This window comes from Camellia sinensis, chromosome 3 (genome assembly GCF_055761805.1).
Source record: "Camellia sinensis isolate YWXY chromosome 3, ASM5576180v1, whole genome shotgun sequence".
NCBI classification, from domain to species: domain Eukaryota; kingdom Viridiplantae; phylum Streptophyta; class Magnoliopsida; order Ericales; family Theaceae; genus Camellia; species Camellia sinensis.
Window position 1 is genome coordinate 125,327,742 of NC_138963.1, and position 25,759 is coordinate 125,353,500.

Here is a 25,759-nt window from a genome sequence, read left to right on the forward strand (position 1 = left end):
AGGCTAGCAAGGCCTACGCAATGAGGAGTTGTAGGTAATTAATCCTAAAATTAAAGTGGTAACAATTATTGATTCAATCTAATTTTTTTTATATATATAATATGTATGCATAAGATTTATATATAATTTAAGAGTAAGATTTAATGTCCCGAATTAGAATCATTTTAGGGAGTTCCTGAAAATTTGTCTCGTCATTGACTTAAGAATTTCAAAATTAGGAGTGATTTGGGATGTTCTAAATAAATATAATTTTTGATTTTTTATGAAATATGGGTTAGGTATGGGTTAGGTTTGAAGTGATGTGGTAGAGAAGTGATATGACTTAAATAAGATGATGTGACTTAAATAGAATAGTGACTTTTTGAATTTTTTAATATATATCAAACAAGCCCTTAATTGATATGTTTGTAAATTGATCCAAATATCCAAATATAAAAAAAATACAAAAGCTTTATTAAAAAAAAAATAACTTGAATGATTAAAACGAGAACTATCCAATCTAGTCCAATAATGTAGGAAAACTCTAGGGTGTGGGGTGCACACCATAGGTAATTTATCACAAATTAATATAATTTTATCATAAAATTTTATAATATCAATTATAGAATGTATAATCTTGTCATAAATTAAGATAATAAAAAATATCATAATTAATTCACAAATTTATGTTATATAAAATATAAAATTTTAAATATTTTATTATATTAATTTTTGATGAAATTACCTATTTTGTAATTAATATTATAAAATTTTATAAGGAGTAATAAAATATGATATGCACAGGGTGCACACCACACGATGTGCTCTCCCAATAAAAAGAGAGTTTTAATAGGTATTAATTTATCTTCTTTTTTTTTTCACATTTTGTCTTTTATTTTACTATTTTTTTATATGTGACAGCTCATTAAAATTTTACTGTAACAATTCTAATTAGAGTTCTGCATCACCGGCCGTTTGTTAAAAAATGGGTTTGAATGTAAAGTGGTTTGATATGATGCTGATTTGAAGGTCGCTGCATTTTCTGACCAGACGGTTCAGAGAAAATAGTGCGTCTGTTTGTGGACTTCACAGGCCAGTGGTCACGTTGAGACCTAAAATTTTGTCTATAGTTTTTTTTTTTTTTAATGTTTTAATTTAAAAAAAAAAAAAAATAGATTCAATTATTTAGATGCGTTTAAAAAATGACATATTTATAATTTTTTCAAAAAAAATTATTAAATACGAAAAATTTTGAAAATTTTTCTCTAAAAAAACTAAACCAACATAGTGCTAGAACTATGAGTCTCTCATTATATTTTATTTATCATTTGATATTGATAAATAAATTGTGATGAAAAAAAACACACGAATATTGTTAAGATATTAGTATTGAGATTGAGGTGAAAAATATTTTGATTTCAATAAAAAGGGTTTCGTATTTTTTACATTTTGTTTTTGTCCTTTTCTTATGATCTGGAGATATTTGTCAAAGACTTTTAACTGCACGAAATAGTAAAAATTCTCAAAATATAAAGAAATTTTGAGATATGGTTGCGCTATGGGAATGGCTTCTGGCCAGTCCTTAATCGGATTAGATCGTGTTGTTGGGTTCGTAGAAGCCCATCACGAGTCTCGTTTTGATAATCTGAACCGTTCAATGTGTAGAACTCGTCGAGTACTATATGTTTGTAAAAAATCACGTTGATCGGATATTGATAGCTATGTGATCAAAACAGATTTTTATCAACCGTTAATTTATTCACCGTCTATTTTTTTTACAAAACTGATTTGATCACATAGCTATCGATATCCGATTAACGTGATTTTTTACAGGCATATAGTACTCGACGATTGCTACACATTGAACAGTTCAGATTATCAAAACGGGACCCGTGATGGATCTCCACGGGTCCAACAACACGGTCCAGACCGATTAAGGACCGGACAGAAGCCATGCCCTTGTGGTATCTAACATAGATTGAAGACATGGTGCACGAAATTTGAGGACAGAGAATCAATTTTTGTCATATTAGAGATGTTTTTGTGGTGTTTTGGAAAGTTGGTAAAAATTTGATTTTTTAACTTTTTTTAATAACTTTTTTGACAAAAAAATTAGGTTGTTTTCTGTAAAACAACTCGGTTTTTTGACTTAAAAAAAGCTGAAAAATCAAAAAGCTCACTTGTTACTGATGTTCCCAAAAGAATTGTCTTGAATGCTTGGATTTCTTTGTTAGGTTATCTACGTACATAAAATTTAATTATAAAATCAGAGACAATTCTCTCATATAAAGTGAGATTATATATAATTTTATAATCAGATTTTATACACTTAGAGCATCTTTAAAGGTGAATTATTTTTTTCACTAAATATACGTAAAAAATAGTTAATTTTTTCAACTTGATATGGCTTGTTCCAACGGTGCATCAAAAGGGAATGGTCATTCGGTGGGTCGACCGCCGGGTCGACCGGTAAGATACTTTTTTTTTCTTTTAACCTGTTTGAACCTTTTTACTTTGTTTGAACCTACCTATTTGAAAGGGAACCGATCGACCGGTGGGTCAACCGGCCGGACATCCGGCTAGTTGACCGGTTGACCCCGTCCAACGATATAGAACAATGAAAAGATGAAATCTAAAGCTTGTCGTCAGTTTGATAAAACTTTTGTTTCATTTTCATTTTGATATCAATTTAGTGAAACCATTGAAGTGAGAAAAAGTAATTTTTTCATCAAATTTCAAATCTGATACAAGATTGGACGCACCGTTAGAGATGGCCTTATAAATTTCTTCTTAACAGAGGAATAAAATATGAATCCGATAAAAAAGGATGGTCTCTAATATTATTCATAGAATATTTCAATAAAAAAGGGTGCCAAGAGAGATGGTCTCAACTTGGTTATATTATAGTCTATGCCTATGCTTATGGCTTTGTTTGAGAACTGGGTTAGTTTTTTTATTTTTTAATTTTTTTTAGTTTAGGTTAAAAAATCTAATTTAAGATAGATTTAAATTTTTTTTTTTATTTTTATAAAAAATAAAATAAAATAATAATTATTTAAATACGATATTTTATTTTATTAATCTTTTAACCTATTTTATTTTTTTCTTTGTCTATTTTAACCTAACTTCATATGTCAAACATTGTCTATATATGCTTACCTAGAATATTCTATGTAGAGAAAATAAAATATGAAAAAAATTTAGGAGTAATATGGAGTTTGAGTTGGCCCCCACTTATAATGTGATTTTTGTGCCTTATTTATTTTATTTTAATTTTATCACATCACTAAAACTCAAATTAAAGTTCTAAATTTAATTAGAACACTATCATTTCCCATAAAATATGAATCCGGTAAAAAATTGATGGTCTCTAATCTTATTCATATAATATATTATCCACCCAAAAAATTCATAGAATATTTGGCAAAGGCTTTTTTTAGCTTTTTTTGGTTAAAATTCACAAAATGACAAAAATAGGTTAAAATAGTCAATCAAATAAAATATCACATTTAATTCATAATCATTTTACTTTTTCTATCACAAATATCACATCCAACTACAAAAATAATCTTCCTCTCCAACATAAATATTTTAACCTATTAAAATAATCAAAAATTGAAATAACCTACTAAAATAACAACTTTCTAAACACCCACATTGTCTATATATGCTCACATAGAATACTCTCTGTAGAGGAAATAAAATATGGAAAAAAATTAGGAGCTCCAAATATAGAGACTAATGAGTTGGCCTCCACTAAACCTCTAGATGTAGAACACTAATTAGTATATCAACAATGATTCATCCCACTAAAAACATCACCACTAATAGTTCTAATGCATTAAAAAAGTAAAAAAAAAAAAAAAAATACAACTCCAAGACCAAAACATCACATCATTAATGGCGGGACCCACTGCCACCTAATTAGTGGGAGCACTAATTAGTGCTCCCAAGCATTTTTCTTAGTATATTTGGTTTGAGTTTTTTGAATTAAATTTTTTAAAAATTAAATTTTTTGATTTTCGTGTTTTTTATTTTTAGTGAATATTTTTTAAATTTTAAACATTTTTTTTTTACTTTTTTAGATGCACCTTACTTAGATGTATTTAAAAAATAAAAAAATTATAAAAAAATATTTTAAAAAATTAATAAATACATAAAAATACAAAAAAATGTACTGAATTCTAATATATATTTTTTTATATTTTTGGTATTTAATAAATTTTTAAAAGATTTTTTTTTATAATTTTTTTACTTTTTAAGTATATTTATGTTAGGTATGTCTAAAAAGAAAAAAAAAATTGTTTAAAATATTAAAAAAATTTAATAAAAACAAAAAAATATAAAAAATAAGAAATTAGAATTTTTTAAAAAGTAATTTTAAAAAAATAAAACCAAGCAAAATGAATAAGTTATCCCATCACAAAAATTCAAATTAAAACTTTAAATTTAAAACTCCACATCATTTCCCCTAAAATATGAATCCGGTAAAAAACTGATGGTCTCTAATCTTACAACAATGATACATTTCACTAATTTTGGAGCACTAATAGACCACTAATGAGGTGAAAATTCAAAATTCAAAATTCAAAAAAAAAAAAACTTAAAACCAAAACATCACATCAGTCAATAAGGCCCACTCTTTAGAACTCCTTTAATGCTCCCAATTTAAAACTCCCAAATATTTTTTCTAATCTTATTCGTAGAAAAGTTGAGATTCACACAAGACACAGATTACCAAGAGAGATTGTCTCAGTCTGGTTATAATAGCTAAGCCTATGCCTATATATGCTTATAGAGAATATTCTCTGTCATTTGGATTTGGGATTTGAAACCGTGTCTTGTTCTTCCCATTGGAGTCTGGACCAAATGCAAAGAAACTGAAATAATTTTCACCAAGTTTCTTTCTTCTAATTAAGGCTTTTGATTGTTTTGAAAAGACAGTTGAAAATTAATTTTTTTTAATTTTTTTTAAAAATATGAGAAATAATATAACACAAAATAAATTAAAAATTAAGAAGTGATTTGTAACTTACTTCCTAAAAGATCGTTGTATAGTTCTTAATAAATGAATTTATTATTTAATAAATTTTGTAAAAATTAATAATTTTTTTATTAAATATTATTAATTGTTAATTTTTAACTATATTTTGAAAATTTTATCACAAAAAATATCACTAATTATAAGTTTTAACAATATAAAAAAAATCACTAATTTTAACTTTCAACTACAGTTTAAAAAAATTGTCAAAAAAATGTCATTAATCATAAGTTTAGCGATAATTTATAAAAATTGTGATTAAAAAAATTATTAATTATCAATTTTTAGTAACATATGTAAAAAATCATCATAAAAATTATTTTTATCTATAATTTTATTAAAAATTATTTTCAATAAAACTTAATGAAAATTAAATACAACTATTAAAACTTATTAATAATTTATCCCTAAAACAACTAGTTTTGAATATTGTCTTGTAAATATATATATTATATTTTTTCCATTTTTTTTGGTTTGAGTGCTTGAACAATTTGGTTGATGCTCTGCTGATGTTTTATTTGATTCACTGTCCGTGAACACTGCCGTGGGCACAGACATAATTTTTTTTTTTATACATTAAAGGATAAATTATTAATATATCTTAATAGTTACACTTAATTTTTATCAAGTCTTATTAAAAATAAATTTTAATACAATTATCATTAAAAATAATTATTTGTGACAATTTTTTATAGATTGATTGATTATAGATTGATTATTATCTTTTGTTCTTCGGGCAATTAAAAAGAAAAGCAAATTACTCATAAATTTTAATAATTAGATTTAATTTTCATTAAATCTTATTATTAAAAATAATTTTTAATAAAATCACTGTTAAAAATATTTTTTGTGACGATTTTTAACACCGTTAAAAAATTGACAATTAATAATTTTTTTGGTTACGATTTTTATAAGTTGTTAAAATTTATAATTAGTAATGTTTTTGGAGATAAATTTTTTAAATTATCGTTGAAAGTTGTCAATGAGTGAAATTTTGTGACGATTTTTGTGAATTGTCTTTAAAATTATTTTTTTGTGAATTGTTAATTTAAACTCTAATATTTTGATTTTTTTTCATTCTAAATCATTCGCTTATTTTTTTTTAAGTAAAATCGATAGGAAATAGTATTTTAGTTATTAAATTCAATGTAAATATATATAAAATATCTAATTTATTTATTTATTTATTGAGTTTAAAAACTAAAATATTAATTTTTTTCATCGATTTTATTTAATGAAAATACACAAATAGTTTAGATTGAAAACAAATAAAAAATTTAAAATTTAAATTGATAAAATTAAAGATTCAGAATTTATTTTGTTATAAGAGTCAATTCTTATATATATATATATATATATTTATTTTTCAATACTCTATAAAGTTACTTTACCAAAACTTATTTATTTATTTATAATTTTATATTTAATATTAATCTTATTGATAGATACGTATTAAAAATCGCCCTGCTAAAGGCCTCGAAAATTGAGGCACGAATTTGCCTCAAATTTTTTTTCTATTTTTGCTGTGTGCTGGTTTGGTTTGGTTTGGTTTGGCTTTTTTTTTGTGTGGAGAGGGTGGTAATGTGTACCCTAAACCCCTAAATCTTAAATCTTTAAACACTAAACCTTAAATTCTAAATCTTAAATTCTAAATATAAAACCCTAAACTCTAAATCTTAAATCTTAAACCCTAAATTTTAAACCATAAAACTCTAAATCATAAATCCTAAACCCTAAACACTAAATCCTAAACCCTAACTCTAAATCCTAAACACTAAAACCTAAACTCTAAACCTTAAATTCTAAAGCCTAAATCCTAAATCTTAAATCCTAAAATCTTTTTTAAAAAATAAAATAAAATCAAACCAACACAGCTAAAAAAGAAAAAATTAAAATAAAAAAGACAAGATTCGAGGCATTCGAGTCCTTAATCTTTATTCTTTAAAAATATATATTTTATAAAAAATGAATATGTATAATAGAAATTATGTTATTTTTCAAAAGTAAAAAAAATAAAAAAAAATGGTAAAATAGTCCACCAACTATATGGGACTTTAGGCTAGCAAGGCCTACGCAATGAGGAGTTGTAGGGAATTAATCCTAAAATTAAAGTGGTAACAATTATTGATTCAATCTAATTTTTTTTTTATAAATAATATGTATGCATAAGATTTATATATAATTTAAGAGTAAGATTTAATGTCCCGAATTAGAATCATTTTAGGGAGTTCCTGAAAATTTGTCCCGTCATTGACTTAAGAATTTCAAAATTAGGAGTGATTTGGGATGTTCTAAATAAATATAATTTTTGATTTTTTATGAAATATGGGTTAGGTATGGGTTAGGTTTGAAGTGATGTGGTAGAGAAGTGATATGACTTAAATAAGATGATGTGACTTAAATAGAATAGTGACTTTTTGACTTTTTTAATATATATCAAACAAGCCCTTAATTGATATGTTTGTAAATTGATCCAAATATCCAAATATAAAAAAAATACAAAAGCTTTATTAAAAAAAAAATAACTTGAATGATTAAAACGAGAACTATCCAATCTAGTCCAATAATGTAGGAAAACTCTAGGGTGTGGGGTGCACACCATAGGTAATTTATCACAAATTAATATAATTTTATCATAAAATTTTATAATATCAATTATAGAATGTATAATCTTGTCATAAATTAAGATAATAAAAAATATCATAATTAATTCACAAATTTATGTTATATAAAATATAAAATTTTAAATATTTTATTATATTAATTTGTGATGAAATTACCTATTTTATAATTAATATTATAAAATTTTATAAGGAGTAATAAAATATGATATGCACAGGGTGCACACCACACGATGTGCTCTCCCAATAAAAAGAGAGTTTTAATAGGTATTAATTTATCTTTTTTTTTTCACATTTTGTCTTTTATTTTACTATTTTTTTATTTTTTATTTTTTTATATGTGACAGCTCATTAAAATTTTACTGTAACAATTCTAATTAGAGTTCTGCATCACCGGCCGTTTGTTAAAAAATGGGTTTGAATGTAAAGTGGTTTGATATGATGCTGATTTGAAGGTCGCTGTATTTTCTGACCAGACGGTTCAGAGAAAATAGTGCGTCTGTTTGTGGACTTCACAGGCCAGTGGTCACGTTGAGACCTAAAATTTTGTCTATAGTTTTTTTTTTTTAATGTTTTAATTTATTTTTTTTAAAAATTAGATTCAATTATTTAGATGCGTTTAAAAAATGACATATTTATAATTTTTTCAAAAAAAATTATTAAATACGAAAAAATTTGAAAATTTTTCTCTAAAAAAACTAAACCAACATAGTGCTAGAACTATGAGTCTCTCATTATATTTTATTTATCATTTGATATTGATAAATAAATTGTGATGAAAAAAAACACACGAATATTGTTAAGATATTAGTATTGAGATTGAGGTGAAAAATATTTTGATTTCAATAAAAAGGGTTTCGTATTTTTTACATTTTGTTTTTGTCCTTTTCTTATGATCTGGAGATATTTGTCAAAGACTTCTAACTGCACGAAATAGTGAAAATTCTCAAAATATAAAGAAATTTTGAGATATGGTTGCGCTATGGGAATGGCTTCTGGCCAGCCCTTAATCGGATTAGATCGTGCTGTTGGGTTCGTAGAGGCCCACCACGAGTCTCGTTTTGATAATCTGAACCGTTCAATGTGTAGAACTCGTCGAGTACTATCTGTTTATAAAAAATCACGTTGATCGGATATTGATAGTTATGTGATCAAAACAGATTTTTATCAACTGTTAATTTATTCACCGTCTATTTTTTTTTACAAAACTGATTTGATCACATAGCTATCGATATCCAATTAACGTGATTTTTTACAGGCATATAGTACTCGACGATTGCTACACATTGAACGGTTCAGATTATCAAAACGGGACCCATGATAGATCTCCACGGGTCCAACAACACGGTCCAGTCCGATTAAGGACTGGACAGAAGCCATGCCCTTGTGGTATCTAACATAGATTGAAGACATGGTGCACGAAATTTGAGGACAGAGAATCAATTTTTGTCATATTAGAGATGTTTTTGTGGTGTTTTGGGAAGTTGGTAAAAATTTGATTTTTTGACTTTTTTTAATTACTTTTTTGACAAAAAAATTAGGTTGTTTTCTGTAAAACAACTCGGTTTTTTGACTTAAAAAAAGCTGAAAAATCAAAAAGCTCACTTGTTACTGATGTTCCCAAAAGAATTGTCTTGAATGCTTGGATTTCTTTGTTAGGTTATCTACGTACATAAAATTTAATTATAAAATCAGAGGCAATTCTCTCATATAAAGTGAGATTATATATAATTTTATAATCAGATTTTATACACTTAGAGCATCTTTAAAGGTGAATTATTTTTTTCACTAAATATACGTAAAAAATAGTTAATTTTTTCAACTTGATATGGCTTGTTCCAACGGTGCATCAAAAGAGAATGGTCATTCGGTGGGTCGACCGCCGGGTCAACCGGTAAGTTACTTTTTTTTTTTTTTTAACCTGTTTGAACCTTTTTACCTTGTTTGAACTTACCTATTTGAAAGGGAACCGATCGACCGGTGGGTCAACCGGCCGGACATCCGGCTAGTTAACCGGTTGACCCCGTCCAACGATATAGAACAATGAAAAGATGAAATCTAAAGCTTGTCGTCAGTTTGATAAAACTTTTGTTTCATTTTCATTTTGATATCAATTTAGTGAAACCATTGAAGTGAGAAAAAGTAATTTTTTCATCAAATTTCAAATCTGATACAAGATTTGACGCGCCGTTAGAGATGGCCTTATAAATTTCTTCTTAACAGAGGAATAAAATATGAATCCGATAAAAAAGGGTGGTCTCTAATATTATTCATAGAATATTTCAATAAAAAAGGGTGCCAAGAGAGATGGTCTCAACCTGGTTATATTATAGTCTATGCCTATGCTTATGGCTTTGTTTGAGAACTGGGTTAGTTTTTTAATTTTTTAATTTTTTTTAGTTTAGGTTAAAAAATCTAATTTAAGATAGATTTTAAATTTTTTTTTGATTTTTATAAAAAATAAAATAAAATAATAATTATTTAAATACGATATTTTATTTTATTAATCTTTTAACCTATTTTATTTTTTTCTTTGTCTATTTTAACCTAACTTCATATGTCAAACATTGTCTATATATGCTTACCTAGAATATTCTATGTAGAGAAAATAAAATATGAAAAAAAATTTAGGAGTAATATGGAGTTTGAGTTGGCCCCCACTTATAATGTGATTTTTGTGCCTTATTTATTTTTTTTTAATTTTATCACATCACTAAAACTCAAATTAAAGTTCTAAATTTAATTAGAACACTATCATTTCCCATAAAATATGAATCCGGTAAAAAACTGATGGTCTCTAATCTTATTCATAGAATATTTGGCAAAGGCTTTTTTTAGCTTTTTTTTGGTTAAAATTCACAAAATGACAAAAATAGGTTAAAATAGTCAATCAAATAAAATATCACATTAAATTCATAATCATTTTACTTTTTCTATCACAAATATCACATCTAACTACAAAAATAATCTTCCTCTCCAACATAAATATTTTAACCTATTAAAATAATCAAAAATTGAAATAAAATATTCTAAACACCCACATCGTCTATATATGCTCACATAGAATACTCTCTGTAGAGGAAATAAAATATGGAAAAAAATTAGGAGCTCCAAATATAGAGACTAATGAGTTGGCCTCCACTAAACCTCTAGATGTAGAACACTAATTAGTATATTTGGTTTGAGTTTTTTGAATTAAATTTTTTAAAAATTAAATTTTTTAATTTTCGTGTTTTTTATTTTTAGTGAATATTTTTTAAATTTTAAACATTTTTTTTTACTTTTTTAGATGCACCTTACTTAGATGTATCTAAAAAATAAAAAAATTGTAAAAAAATATTTTAAAAAATTAATAAATACATAAAAATACAAAAAAAAATGTACTGAATTCTAATATATATTTTTTTATATTTTTGGTATTTAATAAATTTTTAAAAGATTTTTTTTATAATTTTTTTACTTTTTAAGTATATTTATGTTAGGTATGTCTAAAAAGAAAAAAAAATTGTTTAAAATATTAAAAAAATTTAATAAAAACAAAAAAATCTAAAAAATAAGAAATTAGAATTTTTTAAAAAGTAATTTTAAAAAAATAAAACCAAGCAAAATGAATAAGTTATCCCATCACTAAAATTCAAATTAAAACTTTAAATTTAAAACTCCGCATCATTTCCCGTAAAATATGAATCCGGTAAAAAATTGATGGTCTCTAATCTTTTTTTTTTTTTGTTATAGGAAAATCCTCCCACTCTCCCGCAGGTCCAAGGCAGCGCCCCTTGAGGAGATCACCAGGGTGTCCTGTTGTCCATTCCGAGTAAAAGACTATAACCTGGAAGCTTGTCCCGACCTCCCAAAGCAAGCTCCGCTTAAGTCAGGACTCGCACAGCGGGGAGAATTAAACCCACACCAAGTAACTGATAAGACATCCTTAAAATCAACCTCCTAACTAACTATACTACGCCCAAAAAATTGACCCAGAGAAAAGTTGAACCCAGAACCTAGGAGTTTAAACCCCAGGCCCTTACCAAGTTGGCACTCTACCTGGGTTATGGCCTCTAATAGAAAAGTTGAGATTCACACAAGACACAGATTACCAAGAGAGATTGTCTCAGTCTGGTTATAATAGCTAAGCCTATGCCTATATATTACAGAGAATATTCTCTGTCATTTGGATTTGGGATTTGAAACCGTGTCTTGTTCTTCCCATTGGAGTCTGGACCAAATGCAAAGAAACTGAAATAATTTTCACCAAGTTTCTTTCTTCTAATTAAGGCTTTTGATTGTTTTGAAAAGATAGTTGAAAATTAATTTTTTTTAATTTTTTTAAAAAATATGAGAAATAATATAACATAAAATAAATTAAAAATTAAGAAGTGATTTGTAACTTACTTCCTAAAAGATCGTTGTGTAGTTCTTAATAAATGAATTTATTATTTAATAAATTTTGTAAAAATTAATAAATTTTTTATTAAATATTATTAATTGTTAATTTTCAACTATATTTTGAAAATTTTATCACAAAAAATATCACTAATTATAAGTTTTAACAATATAAAAAAAATCACTAATTTTAACTTTCAGCTACAGTTTAAAAAAATTGTCAAAAAAATGTCATTAATCATAAGTTTAGCGATAATTTATAAAAATTGTGATTAAAAAAATTATTAATTATCAATTTTTAGTAACATATGTAAAAAATCATCATAAAAATTATTTTTATCTACAATTTTATTAGAAATTATTTTCAATAAAACTTAATGAAAATTAAATATAACTATTAAAACTTATTAATAATTTATCCCTAAAACAGCTAGTTTTGAATATTGTCTTGTAAATATATATATTATATTTTTTCCATTTTTTTTGGTTTGAGTGCTTGAACAATTTGGTTGATGCTCTGCTGATGTTTTATTTGATTCACTGTCCGTGAACACTGCCGTGGGCACAGACATAATTTTTTTTTTTTATACATTAAAGGATAAATTATTAATATGTTTTAATAGTTACACTTAATTTTTATCAAGTCTTATTAAAAATAAATTTTAATACAATTGTCATTAAAAATAATTATTTGTGACAATTTTTTACACATATCGCTAAAAATTGATAATTAGCGACTTTTTTATCATGATTTTTATAAATTGCCGCTACTAATAATTAGTGACGTTTTTCTATGACAATTTTTTTGAACGAAAATTAAAAATTATTGATTTTTTTTTTTGTGACAATATTTTTAAACTGTCGCTAAAATTTATAATTAATAACATTTTTTGTGACAAATTTTAAACTGTTGTTAAATATTAATAATTAGTGACTTTTTTAATAGAGTATGATGAAAAATACTATTAATTATCATAGAACCTATTGAACAATAAGTCTACTTAGTAGAACTTACACATAAGTCTCCTTAAATTAAACTAGTGTAATTACATTTTTCAAGTTTGAATTTTAATTCAAATTTCATTTTGGTCCTTCGCATTCTAATTGCAACAATTAAAAGCCTTTAGATTTAACTTGTGTTTCAATTTGATTTTTCTGTCACCTCCAACATGTAAAATTCAAGTAAATATTGAAATATGAGGGGCAAAAGTAGAAATTAGTGAATGTTTGAGGTTAACTAGTGTAATTTTTCATACAATTTTTAATGCCTTTTAAAGTGTGGTCCCATGAGCAGTTTTCAGATGATATTTTAATAGTAAGTAACAGATGGATTATATTGAAATACAAGATAAAGTTTGTCGATTTGTTACAATTGAGACGTCAGGGATCAAAATTAAGAGTTTATTTATTTATTTTTTTTTGAAAAAATATGTAAAAAATAAAGAATTGATATCATCCAAAATAAGTTAAAAAATCAAAAATTGACATTGTCATTTTTCTAAAAGAGCCAAGTAAAATTTAGGCTGAAAACTAGACTGCACCCATTAAACTAAGTTTCATTTGGATTTAAAAAAATATAAATTTAACATAATTACACTATATTCTATCTTAATTCATACAATATTTTGACATAATTATACCACGTTCTATCTAATTCATACAACATTTTGTCTATTTTCATCAATCATTTGTATGTTAGTCGTTTGATGAATAAAGGATGACAAACACTTTGTCCCTTTTTAATAATTATTTATTAGTCGTAATTCAAATTAAAATTTCTGAAACATTATATATATATATATATATATTTAAATATCTGCGTCTAAACCTCATCTCTATGGCGGATCAAGGAATTTTTTTTGTTAGTTCAGATTTTTTTGGGGGGTCAATGAATAGAAAATAAATTATGAATATTATAAAATTTACACCAAACTCAATATTCAACTATGTTAAGAAGTTTATCATACAACCACAAATATATAACAAATTCAACCAACGATGATGAACCTCAAAGGTGGGAAATAGGGGAGATCACTGCCTCTACAATTTCCAAAAACTTCTTTAGCACACTAGTATTATTAATTATTAATTATTTTTAAATTATATGGGTTCTCTCTTTAAGATTTAAGAAATAATAATAAAAATTTAAATCATCACATCCTCTATATTCATGTATTTGTACTTAATAATTAATGAATGGGTAAATCACCCTGTGTATCCTTTCACTCCACCAAATTCTACTTTGATCCTTATATATGAAATTATAATAGTCAATCCTTTGCATTTCTGGTCAAATCTAACTTTAGTCCATACACATGAAATTGTGACAGTCTAACCCCTGTATTTTTAGTTAAATCTCATTTTGGTCTCTACACAAGTGCTAATATCACTTTTTGTCACTCAATCATTTAAATTTTAACAGAATCTAATCATGTGACAAGAATGTAATTGCGACATGAAGGTAAGAGAGAAAAATCATCTATATTTTTTGCCAATACACACTTATTCCAAATTTACATCAAGTTATGACTGTATTAGGTTAAAACAAAACGAAAATTGTGAATGATTAAAAAGATCAATTAGGTTTTGTTTAAATTGGAAGCATAAAACTCCATTTTTTACGATAACATAATTTTCTATCTATTCATCTTCCTTTCTCTTTGATTTATTTATTTACTTTTTTAATTTCAAAAGTTTTATATTCTTGCAACTCCGTCCCAATTTTTTAGCAAACACATACACACACATATATTATATTATATAACTCTCAGATCTTTATCACGTACGACAAAATGTATTAGTGAAAAATATGGATGATTTTCTTTCTTACTCTCATTTTGTAATCACATTTTTATCACATGATTGAATTTTGTTAAAGATTTAAAAATGATAAATTACAAATACATCCCATGTGGTTTGCTTAAAGTACAGATTGTCCCATGTGGTTTGAAAAATTACAAATACCTCATTGTTAGAATTTTTTATTTAACAAAATTAATTAAAAAAATGAAAATCATAATTTCTCTCCTATACAATAATAAAATTACCTAAATTATTAATTGAAACATATTTCTAACATCATTAAAAATTGTTAATTAACTTGATAATTTATTAATAAAATGGACAATTTGTTATGAAATTAGAAACATCAGGGATTGAAATGTAATTTTCAGAACCACATGGGGTGATTTGTATATTAATTAAATCTCAATGGATGTATTTATAATTTATCCATTTAAAAATAAAGTAGCAGAAGAGAGACATTGATACTTGTGTAGGGATCAAAGTAAGATTTAAGCAAAAATATAGAGAGTTGGCTGTAACTATTTCATGTGTAAGAATCAAAGTTAAATTTGATCAGAAGTGTAAGGAGTTGACTGCTATAATTTAATGTGTGAAGATTAAAGTAAGATAATACAAAGGTGCAAGGTGTAATTTATCCATAATAAATAATAATTTTTTTTGGAAAGAGGAGGAAGGATGGCAAAATTACCCAATCCGATTACATGTCACCCATACTCGATTTTAATGGAAAATGTTTATTTAGAAGAGCATTGATAGGATATAATTGAGTACAGGGATGAATAACTCAAAACTACCAAGATTAAGGTAAAATATAAAATTATAGTGCTAAAATAGTTAAATTAAAAATTCAGGCATAAAACTTAAAAAAAAAAAAAAAAAACCTTGCCATCTTACATAATAAAATTTGGAGAGCCTTGAATAAAATTCGTTTGGAATATGGGATAGATTTTTGACTTTTTAATTTTTTTTAATTTGATATTAAAAAGCTTTGTTTGGAATGAGTTTTTTTTAACTTTTTTGACTTTTGTGAGAGAAAAAATGAAATGATTATGATTTAAATGTGATATTTTATTTTATTAATTTTTTAATTTAATTTAATTTATTTTAATTATTTTAGTCCAAATATGATATGCCAAACCAGCACATACATGCTGAAGTATGGGAAGCAGTTTACTTCAATCAATTCAAAGTTAGAAATTACAAAATAACAATCTACCTTTCATCTTACATAAACAAAACAAATAAGCAATCAATAGCTCTTGATGTTCCATATATATATATATAAATGACAAATTGACAAAAGCCTGTGCCAAAAAAAAAATGAAAAAGGAAAAGAGAGGTAACAAGGAATGCGATGTTCAAACTTTTCATTTAGAAAGTGACAAATGTCATTCAAAACACATGTTATTTTGTAATTATATTTATTCATATTTTACTTTTTTTTTTCTTTTTAAATTTTTCTTAAAATTCATAAATCAAATACAACCTTCGTAGGTTGCGTATGCACCGGTATTAGTTTTGATCATTTTAGCATTAATATAAATTATAGTAAATCTCATTAAATTATGACCTATTTAGATTTTATTTTTTAAAATTTCAAATTTCAACAGTTAACCACTTCAAAATATTATTTTGTTACACTTAATTATTTGGATAAATTACAAATACACACTCGAGGTTTGGTTAAAATACGAATTGCTTCCTGTGGTTTGGAAAATTACAAATACCTCCCTGTCAGAATTTTTTATTTAACAGAATTAACTGAAAAGTAAAATTTCTAATTGTTCACCTATAAAATAATAAAATAATTTGAATTATTAATTAAAATAAAATTTTAATATTATTAAAAATTATTAATTAACTTGATGATTTATTAATAAAAAAATCTATTTGTTATGAAATTAGAAACTTTAAAGGGCATAATGTAATTTTTAGAATCACAGGGGATAATTTGTAATTTAAATAAATCTCAGAAAGTGTGTTTTTAATTTATCCCAACTATTTTCGTTAGAATTTTATGAGAAAATTACACAAAATTAGGTCATGTCATGACACATTTAATGAATTTTTAGAACAATAATGCTCGCATTTGTCACTAAGATAAGACAAAATTCAAATTAAATCACCAAAAAAAAGTTTTATCATCTTAAAAAATTAACAAGTGTGTCGTTTGCTTTGTAAATGACTTATTTCTATTTAAATCGCTAACATAATCCTATTGGAAAGTATTGAATGTAATAAGATAATACTTCAAGGTAATTAACTATTGAGTTTTGAAGTTCAGGGGAATGAAGAATTTAAGGGAGTTTAGTGTAATTTATCCTTAACGTTATTAAAAGAAAAATTAATATAATTATATTAAATTTATAAAATGTATTATATTTTTCTTAACCTTAAAAGTGTTTAGTGTAAAATTTATTTATTTATTTATATTTCTTTGGCTTGATATATTGAGTTTTTTTTTTTTTTTTTTGGTTTAGGGGGGCTTTGGTGTTAAGTTGCTTGATATAGTTGTTTACTCGATCCCTTTGAAATTTCTTGAACAGTGTCCAATATTTATATTTTCCTTGAGCTAAACCGCACACCCACCACCCAAAAAACAGAGGAGAAAAAAAAAAAACAAACAAACAAACAAAGAAACAAAGGAAAAAGAATCAAGTTTTGGTGAACATTGGAATTGGCTAACCTTCTAGGTGAGACAAATGATGGTCAACCTGTGCATACAGACAAGCCATCCATCTATTGTTTGGAGGGCCTGTTTGCTAACCATTTTATTTTTAATTTTTAGTTTATATTTATAAAAATTAAAAAAATTGTCATAAAAATTGGTTTTATAAATGGTTGTCTTAATTTATAAATTTGAAGAAAAAACATAAACTCAAAAAATGAATTTAAGTTTTCAGTTTTTAATTTTTTTTTTCGATTTTTTTTTCAAATAATTTTTTTTCAATTAATTAATTTTTTTTTTCAAATAATTTTTTTTCAATATTCTTTTTTCAACTATTTTTTCAATTAATTTTTTTTTCAAATAATTTTTTTTCCATTATTTTTTTTCAAATTAATTTTTTTTTCAAATATTTTTTTAATTAATTTTTTTTTCAATTATAATGTGTGTGATCCCACTGTCATAAATAATAGGGCAAATTACACAAAGAGTCCCTATAGTTTGGGGCTTGTGTCACTTTGGTCCCTGAATTTTGAATCTTATTCCAAATAAGGACAATTGAATATATAATTAGATTTTTTAAGGGTAAAATTGTCAATTTGATAAAATATAAACTAATTTGACAAAAAAATTGTCAAACAAATATTTTTGAATTTTTAAAAATTATTTCTACCTACTAAAAATAAAAGTATGTAAAATTGATAAATCTTTTCGACATTTATTTATTTATTTTTACCAAATTAATTTTTATTATGTGTTTGAATGATGATCATGTAAAATTAATTTTAAAAAATTAATCATGTAATTTTTATTAATTTTACATAATTTTATCATTGGTGGATAAAAATAATTTTAAAAAAATTAAAAAAAAAATTTGACATTTATTTTTGTCAAATTAGTTTATATTTTATCAAATTGACGATTTTACCCTTGAAAAATCTAATGATATTTTCAATTATCCTTATTTGGAACAAGATTCAAAATTCAGGGTCAAATGTGTCACAATTGAAAAGTCAGGGACCAAAGTGACACAAGTCCCAAACCATAAGGACTATTAGGGTAATTAACCCTAAATAATAAAAAATAAATATAAATATTTTAGGCCTGAACAAACATATTTTTTAGTTTATGTTTTTAAAATTTTTTAAATAATTTGTTCAAACCAAACGTGTTTATAATTTATGTTTTTCTAAAAATAAACAAAAATACTTTATAAAATTTTTATAAACATAAACAAAAAAACGTAAACGTTACCAAACGCTACCTAAGTGATTTTATTACGTTTTTAAACATAAATATATTTTATTTAAAAATTTTTAATATGAGATAGGATTTATGAATTCATAAAAATATTTATAGAGTTAAATGATACATAAGTCATAAAGTTGACAGTGGCGGAGGGAGCATGTGACCGGGGTTCACGTGCCCCTGAATTTTGGAATTTTTTTTTTTGCAAACATAAAAAAACATATTTTAAATAAAAAATTACAAAAATATTATTAGAGTGAAATGTCAATGACATATGAAAAATTATGAAAACAATAATGATTATTTTGATTGAAAATGAATGGACTATTATAAATAAACCATATTAGTTATGAAAATTTTTGAATGTAACGGCGATGTTATTATTAGTGATATGCAAGTATAAGTAATCTCACTATAAAGATATGAAATTTATTAGATTGTTACTTACATTTGACATGTGAGGTTCACTCTTTATGCGTCTATTTACCATTAGTGGGTGATATTACATACCAATGATGACGTGATATTGCCATTATATTGAATTTTTAATCAAATTTTGTATCAAAAAATAATTTATCATTGTATAATTTATTTTAAGGCTTATATCTATATTTTTTTTATTGTCCATGATACACTAGTTACAAATAACATTCAGCTTGTTTGTTTCTAGTTTTTAGAAAATAATTTTCAAAAAATTTACTTTTTTATTTTTCGTATTTTAATGTTTTGAATGAATTTTTTTAATATTTTAAGAATTTTTTTAAAATTTTTAGACACACCTAACATAAATACACTTAAAAGTATAATATTTGTAAAAAATATTTAAAAAATACATTAAATACCAAAAAATACAAAAAAAAAAACAAAAATTCAGTATATATATATTTTTATATTTTTGTGTATTAATTAATTTTTTTAAATATTTTACTATTTAGATACATCTAAGTAAGGTGCATCTAAAAAAAATATAAAAAAATTACTTAAAATTCAAAAAATATTCATTAAAAACAAAAAAAAACGAAAAAAAAAAAATTCAATTTTCAAAAAACTGAATTCAGAAAACTGAAACCAAACACACTAATTTTTTTTTCCTGATATTTCTTGAAGTCAATCGTAAAAACTTGCGTGAAATAATTTTGTAAAAATTATTATAATTAATAAATATCTTTCTAATTTAATTTTCTGACTCTGCCACTTTTAGTTCAGCCCACAAATATAAATATTGGCTTTTGCAGCAGCTATCGACAGAAACACATTCACATTTGCCCAATATGTTGATTATAGTTGAAATTTGAAATGAATCTAGTTTCATCTGATTCACGAGGAATTTTATTATAAGAAATTGGAGGGTGAAACTTGTCTGGAGTGAATTTATAGATGTGATGTATGATTAGTAATTTGAGTAAATTATCAATATGTCCTAATAGTTAGATTCAATTTATATTAAGTTCTACTGAAAATAAATCCTACTAAAATCATAGCAAAAAATAATTTTTTGTGACCATTTTTTTGCATATGTCGTTAAAAATTAACAATTAGTAATTTTCTTTGTCACAGTTTTTATAATTTGTTGCTAAAACTTACAATTAATAGTTTTTTCTATGACGATTTTTCAAACTGTTGCTAAAAGTTAAAAATTAATATTTTTTTTTTGTGATGATTTTCTTAAAATGTCACCAAAATTTATAATTAGTGATTTTTTTTTTTGACAAAATTTAATGAAGCTGTTTATTTAATTGTCAAACTTTCTCTTGTCAAGATTTAGAGAAAATATAATAATTTTTTTATAATTTGGAAATAAGGGTTTGGTTATGGTGTGCAACTTACACCTTACACCTTATACCTTACATTTACACCTTACACTTACACTTTTTGTAAAAAATTAAACCTTACACTTACACCTTTTTTGAGGTTGCACACCATGTGCAACCCACTTACACCTTACACCTTACACTTACACCTTCCACTTACACCTTATACTTATACTTACACCTTACACTTACACTTTTTGTGTAAGTGGCACATGGTGTGCACTTGCACACTTAAGAAAACTCCTGGAAATAATTGTACTAACATTCTTTTAATTGGGCTAAACAGCTAAGAATTAATGCAAACAATGTGAAAATACAAAAATAAATAAGGAAAATTGTATATTGTCAGGTAAAAGAGATGACAACATCATTTTTCTATCCATATATTTATCAAAATATGATTAAATATTTTGTGAATTAAAATTTTAAGGAACTCAATATAATTATGTCAAAATTTTAAAAATTTAGGGTAAAGTACTACTAAGTTTTAATAGTTGAATTTAATTTCCTTCAAGTCTTATTGAGAATAATTCTTAATAAAATCATTGCTAAAAATAAATTTGCTGTAACACTTTTTTATATATGTCGCTAAAAAAATAGAGAAGTGCAAGATTTAAAAAACAAGTGTGTTTGGTTTGAGTTTTTTGGATTAAGTTTTTTGAAAATTGAGTTTTTTGGTTTTCGTGTTTTTTTTAATGAATATTTTTAAAATTTTAAACATTTTTTTTTACTTTTTTAGATTCACCTTACTTAGATGTATCTAAAAAGTAAAAAAATTGTAAAAAAATATTTTAAAAAATTAATAAATACATAAAAATATAAAAAATGTATTGAATTCTTGTATTTTTTTTTATATTTTTGGTATTTAGTGAATTTTTAAAAGGTTTTTTTCACGATTTTTTTACTTTTTAGGTATATTTATGTTAGGTATGTCTAAAAAGTAAAAAAAATTGCTTAAAATATTAAAAAATTCAATAAAAATAAAAACATGAAAAAAAGAAAGTAAAATTTTCTAAAAAGTATTTTTTAAAAATAGAAACCAAGCAAAATGGTTTTGAATGTTGTCTTGTAAATCGAGAAGTGTAAGATTTAAAAATATATATTATATTTTTTCCAATTTTTTTGGTTTGAGTGCTTGAACAATTTGGTTGATGCTCTGCTGATGTTTTATTATTTGATTCACTGTCCGTGAACACTGCCGTGGGCACAGACATTTTTATTTTTATTTTTATTTTTGGATACATTAAAGGGTAAATTATTAATATGTCTTAATAATTGGACTTAATTCTTATCAAATCCTATTAAAAATAAATCTTAATATAATCGTCACTAAAAAGAATTATTTGTGATAATTTTTTACACATGCAGTTAAAAATTGATAATTAACGAATTTTTTTATCACGATTTTTATCAATTGTCACCACTTACAATTGGTGACATTTTTCTGTGATGATTTTTTTGAACTGTCGCTGGAAGTTAAAATTGCTGACCTTTTTTTGTGACAATATTTTTAAACTATCGCTAAAACTTATAATTAATAACATTTTTTGTGACAATTTTTAAACTGTTACTAAAAATTAACAATTAATGACTTTTTTTGATAGAGTATGATGAAAAATACTATTAATTATCATTAGTAAGATCTACACGTACGTCTCCCTAAATAAAACTAGTGTAATTACACTTTTCAACTTTGTATTTTAATTCAAATTTCATTTTGGTCCTTCATATTCTAATTACAACAATTAAAAGCCTTTAGATTTGTGTTTCAATTTGATTTTTCCGTCACCCCCAACATGTAAAATTCAAGTAAATATTGAAATATGAGGGATAAAAGTAGAATTTAGTGAATGTTTGAGGTTAACTGGTGTAATTTTTCATACAATTTTTAATGCCACTAAAATGTGGTCCCATGATCAGATGATATTTTAATAGTAACAGATGGATTATGTTGAAATATAAGATAAAGTTTGTCGATTTGTTACCATTAAAATGTGAGGGATCAAAATTAAGAGCTGATTTTTTTATTTTTTTTGAAAAAATATGTAAAAAAATAAAGAACTGATATGATTCAAAATAAGTTAAAAAATTAAATATTTACTTTTAGTCATTTTTCCAAAAGAGCCCAAGTAATATTTAGACTGAAAACTAGACTATACCCATTAACCTAAGTTTCATTTGGATTTAAGAAAATATAAATTTAACATAATTATATTGTATTCTATCTTAATTCATACAATATTTTGACATAATTGTACTACGTTCTCTCTTAATTCATACAACATTTTGTCTTTTTTTCATCAACCATTTGTACGCTAATCGTTTGATGAATAAGGATGACATACACTTTGTCCATTTTTAATAATTATTTATTAGTCGTAATTCAAATTAAAATTTCTGAAACATTATATATTGTAGGTGAAATACCAGAAAAAATAATTTTTATTAATAAATAATGCAAAAGAAAATGAACTACAAATAGATTAGGTTGAAACACGAATATCTCATTTTTTTTAAGGAGATCAAACTCACTGCGGTAGGAAGAATTCAAATACCGATATAATAATCACAAAAATATGAGTTGTCCCCTCCAGGATACAAGAGCCTGACCACTTGTCGTATGATTCAGGCCAACTCTACACAACATGTTGAACCCAAAGTCCACCAAGAAAAAATACCATTCTTTGCTAGTAATCTCTAAAGTATAAAAAATAGTTGATGTAGAAAAGATTAGATGAGAGGAACTATTTATAGGCCACTAAGACTTTATAATTTACACCAAAATATAATAATGATCATTAAACTAGAGAAAGGCTAGAGTCTCCAAATATTAACTCACCACAAAGTTCATGAACTCCAATTAATCTCCATTTATAAACAAGACATAAGGTCACCAAAAACAATGAATCTTCATTTACCAAACAAAATGAGATTCATGAATAAGACAAACGAAAATTCATGAACAAAATATATAAATAAATAAATAAAAGATATTAAAATAGTCCAACAATCCCCCACTCATTTTAATATCAACAAGGACAAAAAAGATTACCAAACAAATATAAATTAGTATGCATCATGAATGTGTACTCTACATTGAACCTTCATTAGCAAAACAACAACCTCTATTCTAAAGTCAGTAGTGGTCTCAAACTTGAACTATGACTACTTAAGGGAAATAAAGTATTACTGCTCACACATAATAATTCAGGTGTTGACATGAGCTTTTAATAGCAAGCACATTACGGCCTTATACTAATCCCAGTTTTCATGAGCATATTTGAGAATAAGCCTTGTTCTCATAAAAAGCGGCCCCACTTTCATGCTCACATAGGTGAAATCTGTCAAGGATGTTCCTGTGATTTACACACCCCACTCAACAAGAGCTACAAAATTTCATTAAGAGTATAAAAACTCAACCCTCCAACATTACAGGACAAATGCACTTACATCATAGGGATGGATAACAAAATATTAAGGAGTGCATTTTTTACAACCACCATATGATTTGTTCTTCCCATTGAACCTAGTTACAAGATCTCTGGTCCCCAAGTTGGATATTCTCATACATGGTTTATGATTTTATAGGCTTCAAACCCACGCCTCTCGATGTATTCTAGACTTTATTTCTCGCCAAGGCCTTGGTTAACAGATCCGCAAGATTGTCACAAGATTTTACCTAATTCATAATTATGATGCCATTACTCAAATAGGATCTTACATTACTGTGTTTCCTTCGAATAGGTCTGGATTTACCATTATAAAAATGGTTGTTCACTCTACCAATAGCAGCAGTGCTATCACAACGAATTAATATAGGAGGACTTGTTTTTTTTTCCCAAAAAGGGATTTCATATAACAAATCTCTCAACCAATTCGCTTTCTCACATGCTGAAGCTAACGTTATAAGTTCAGCTTCCATAGTAGAATTAGCAATTATATAACACCACTACCCAAGGTAAAAATAAAATCCGAGATAGAGAGAGAATCACCTGACAAAGTGTTCAAATCAGCATCACTATATCCCTTAAGTACCTCAGGATACATGTTATAGAACAAACCATAATTTTTGGTACCAAATAAATATCTCATAATTCTTCCCATGGCTAGCCAATGATCTCGACTTAGCTTGCTAGTAAACCTGTTAAGTACTCTAACAGCATATGCAATGTCAAGTCTAGTACAGTCAGTAGCATATCTCAAACTACCAATCATGCTAGCATATTCCTTTTAATTAATCACTTCTTTTTCATTTGTTACAACAGATAAATGTATGCTTGCATCAAAAGGAGTAGCAACATGTTTACAGTCTAAAAAGTTATATTTCTTTAAAATTTTCTCAACATAATGCGATTGATCAAAAAAATACCATCATTAGTCTTGGTAATTTTAATTCCCAAAATAAAATTGACTTCACCAAGATCTTTCATATCAAAGTGGTTATTAAGCATATTTTTAGTCTCACTTATAATATGCAAATTAGAGCCAAAGATAAATAGATCATTCACATATAAGCTAATAATCACATGTGTATTCTCACAATTTTTATAATATATACACTTATCACATTCATTAGTCTTATAGTCATTCTCAAGTATACAAGAATCAAATTTCTCATCCAAACACAAAAAAAAAAAAATTCTCCAATAATATCCTACAATTAAAAAAATTTACAAAAAAATCCACTTCCCAAACACCCACATACTAACTCATAGTGACTTTTTAACAATTTTGTTATAAACCCATGTTGCCAAACAAAACACAAAAATTATTTGAGCTTGAGCTCGAGTTGATCTCAAGCCGAAGTTAAATAATTGAGCTCGAACCAACTTAATTATACAAACGAGTCGAGTTCGAGTTCCAGTTTCATTATTTAAAAAATTAATTTACTTATTAAAATCAAAATAATAATAATAAAATTATGAATAAAATATACAATAATATTTATATTAGGGGTTGTTTGGAATAATCTAAGAGCTCTTTTGAGATGTGAGCTGTCTTTTTAGTTTTTTGGTTATTTTAGCCTTGAGATAGCCTTTTAGTCTCGTTTGAGATAGCTTTTTAGTTTTTTTTTTTACTTTTATGAGAAAAAAATAAAATGATTATAGGTTTTTTTTTTTATCAGATGAAATGATTATAAGTTGAATATGACATTGTTATATATGGCTAAAATAGTCTATTTTGTCTTGTATAACTGTTTTAGCTCAAA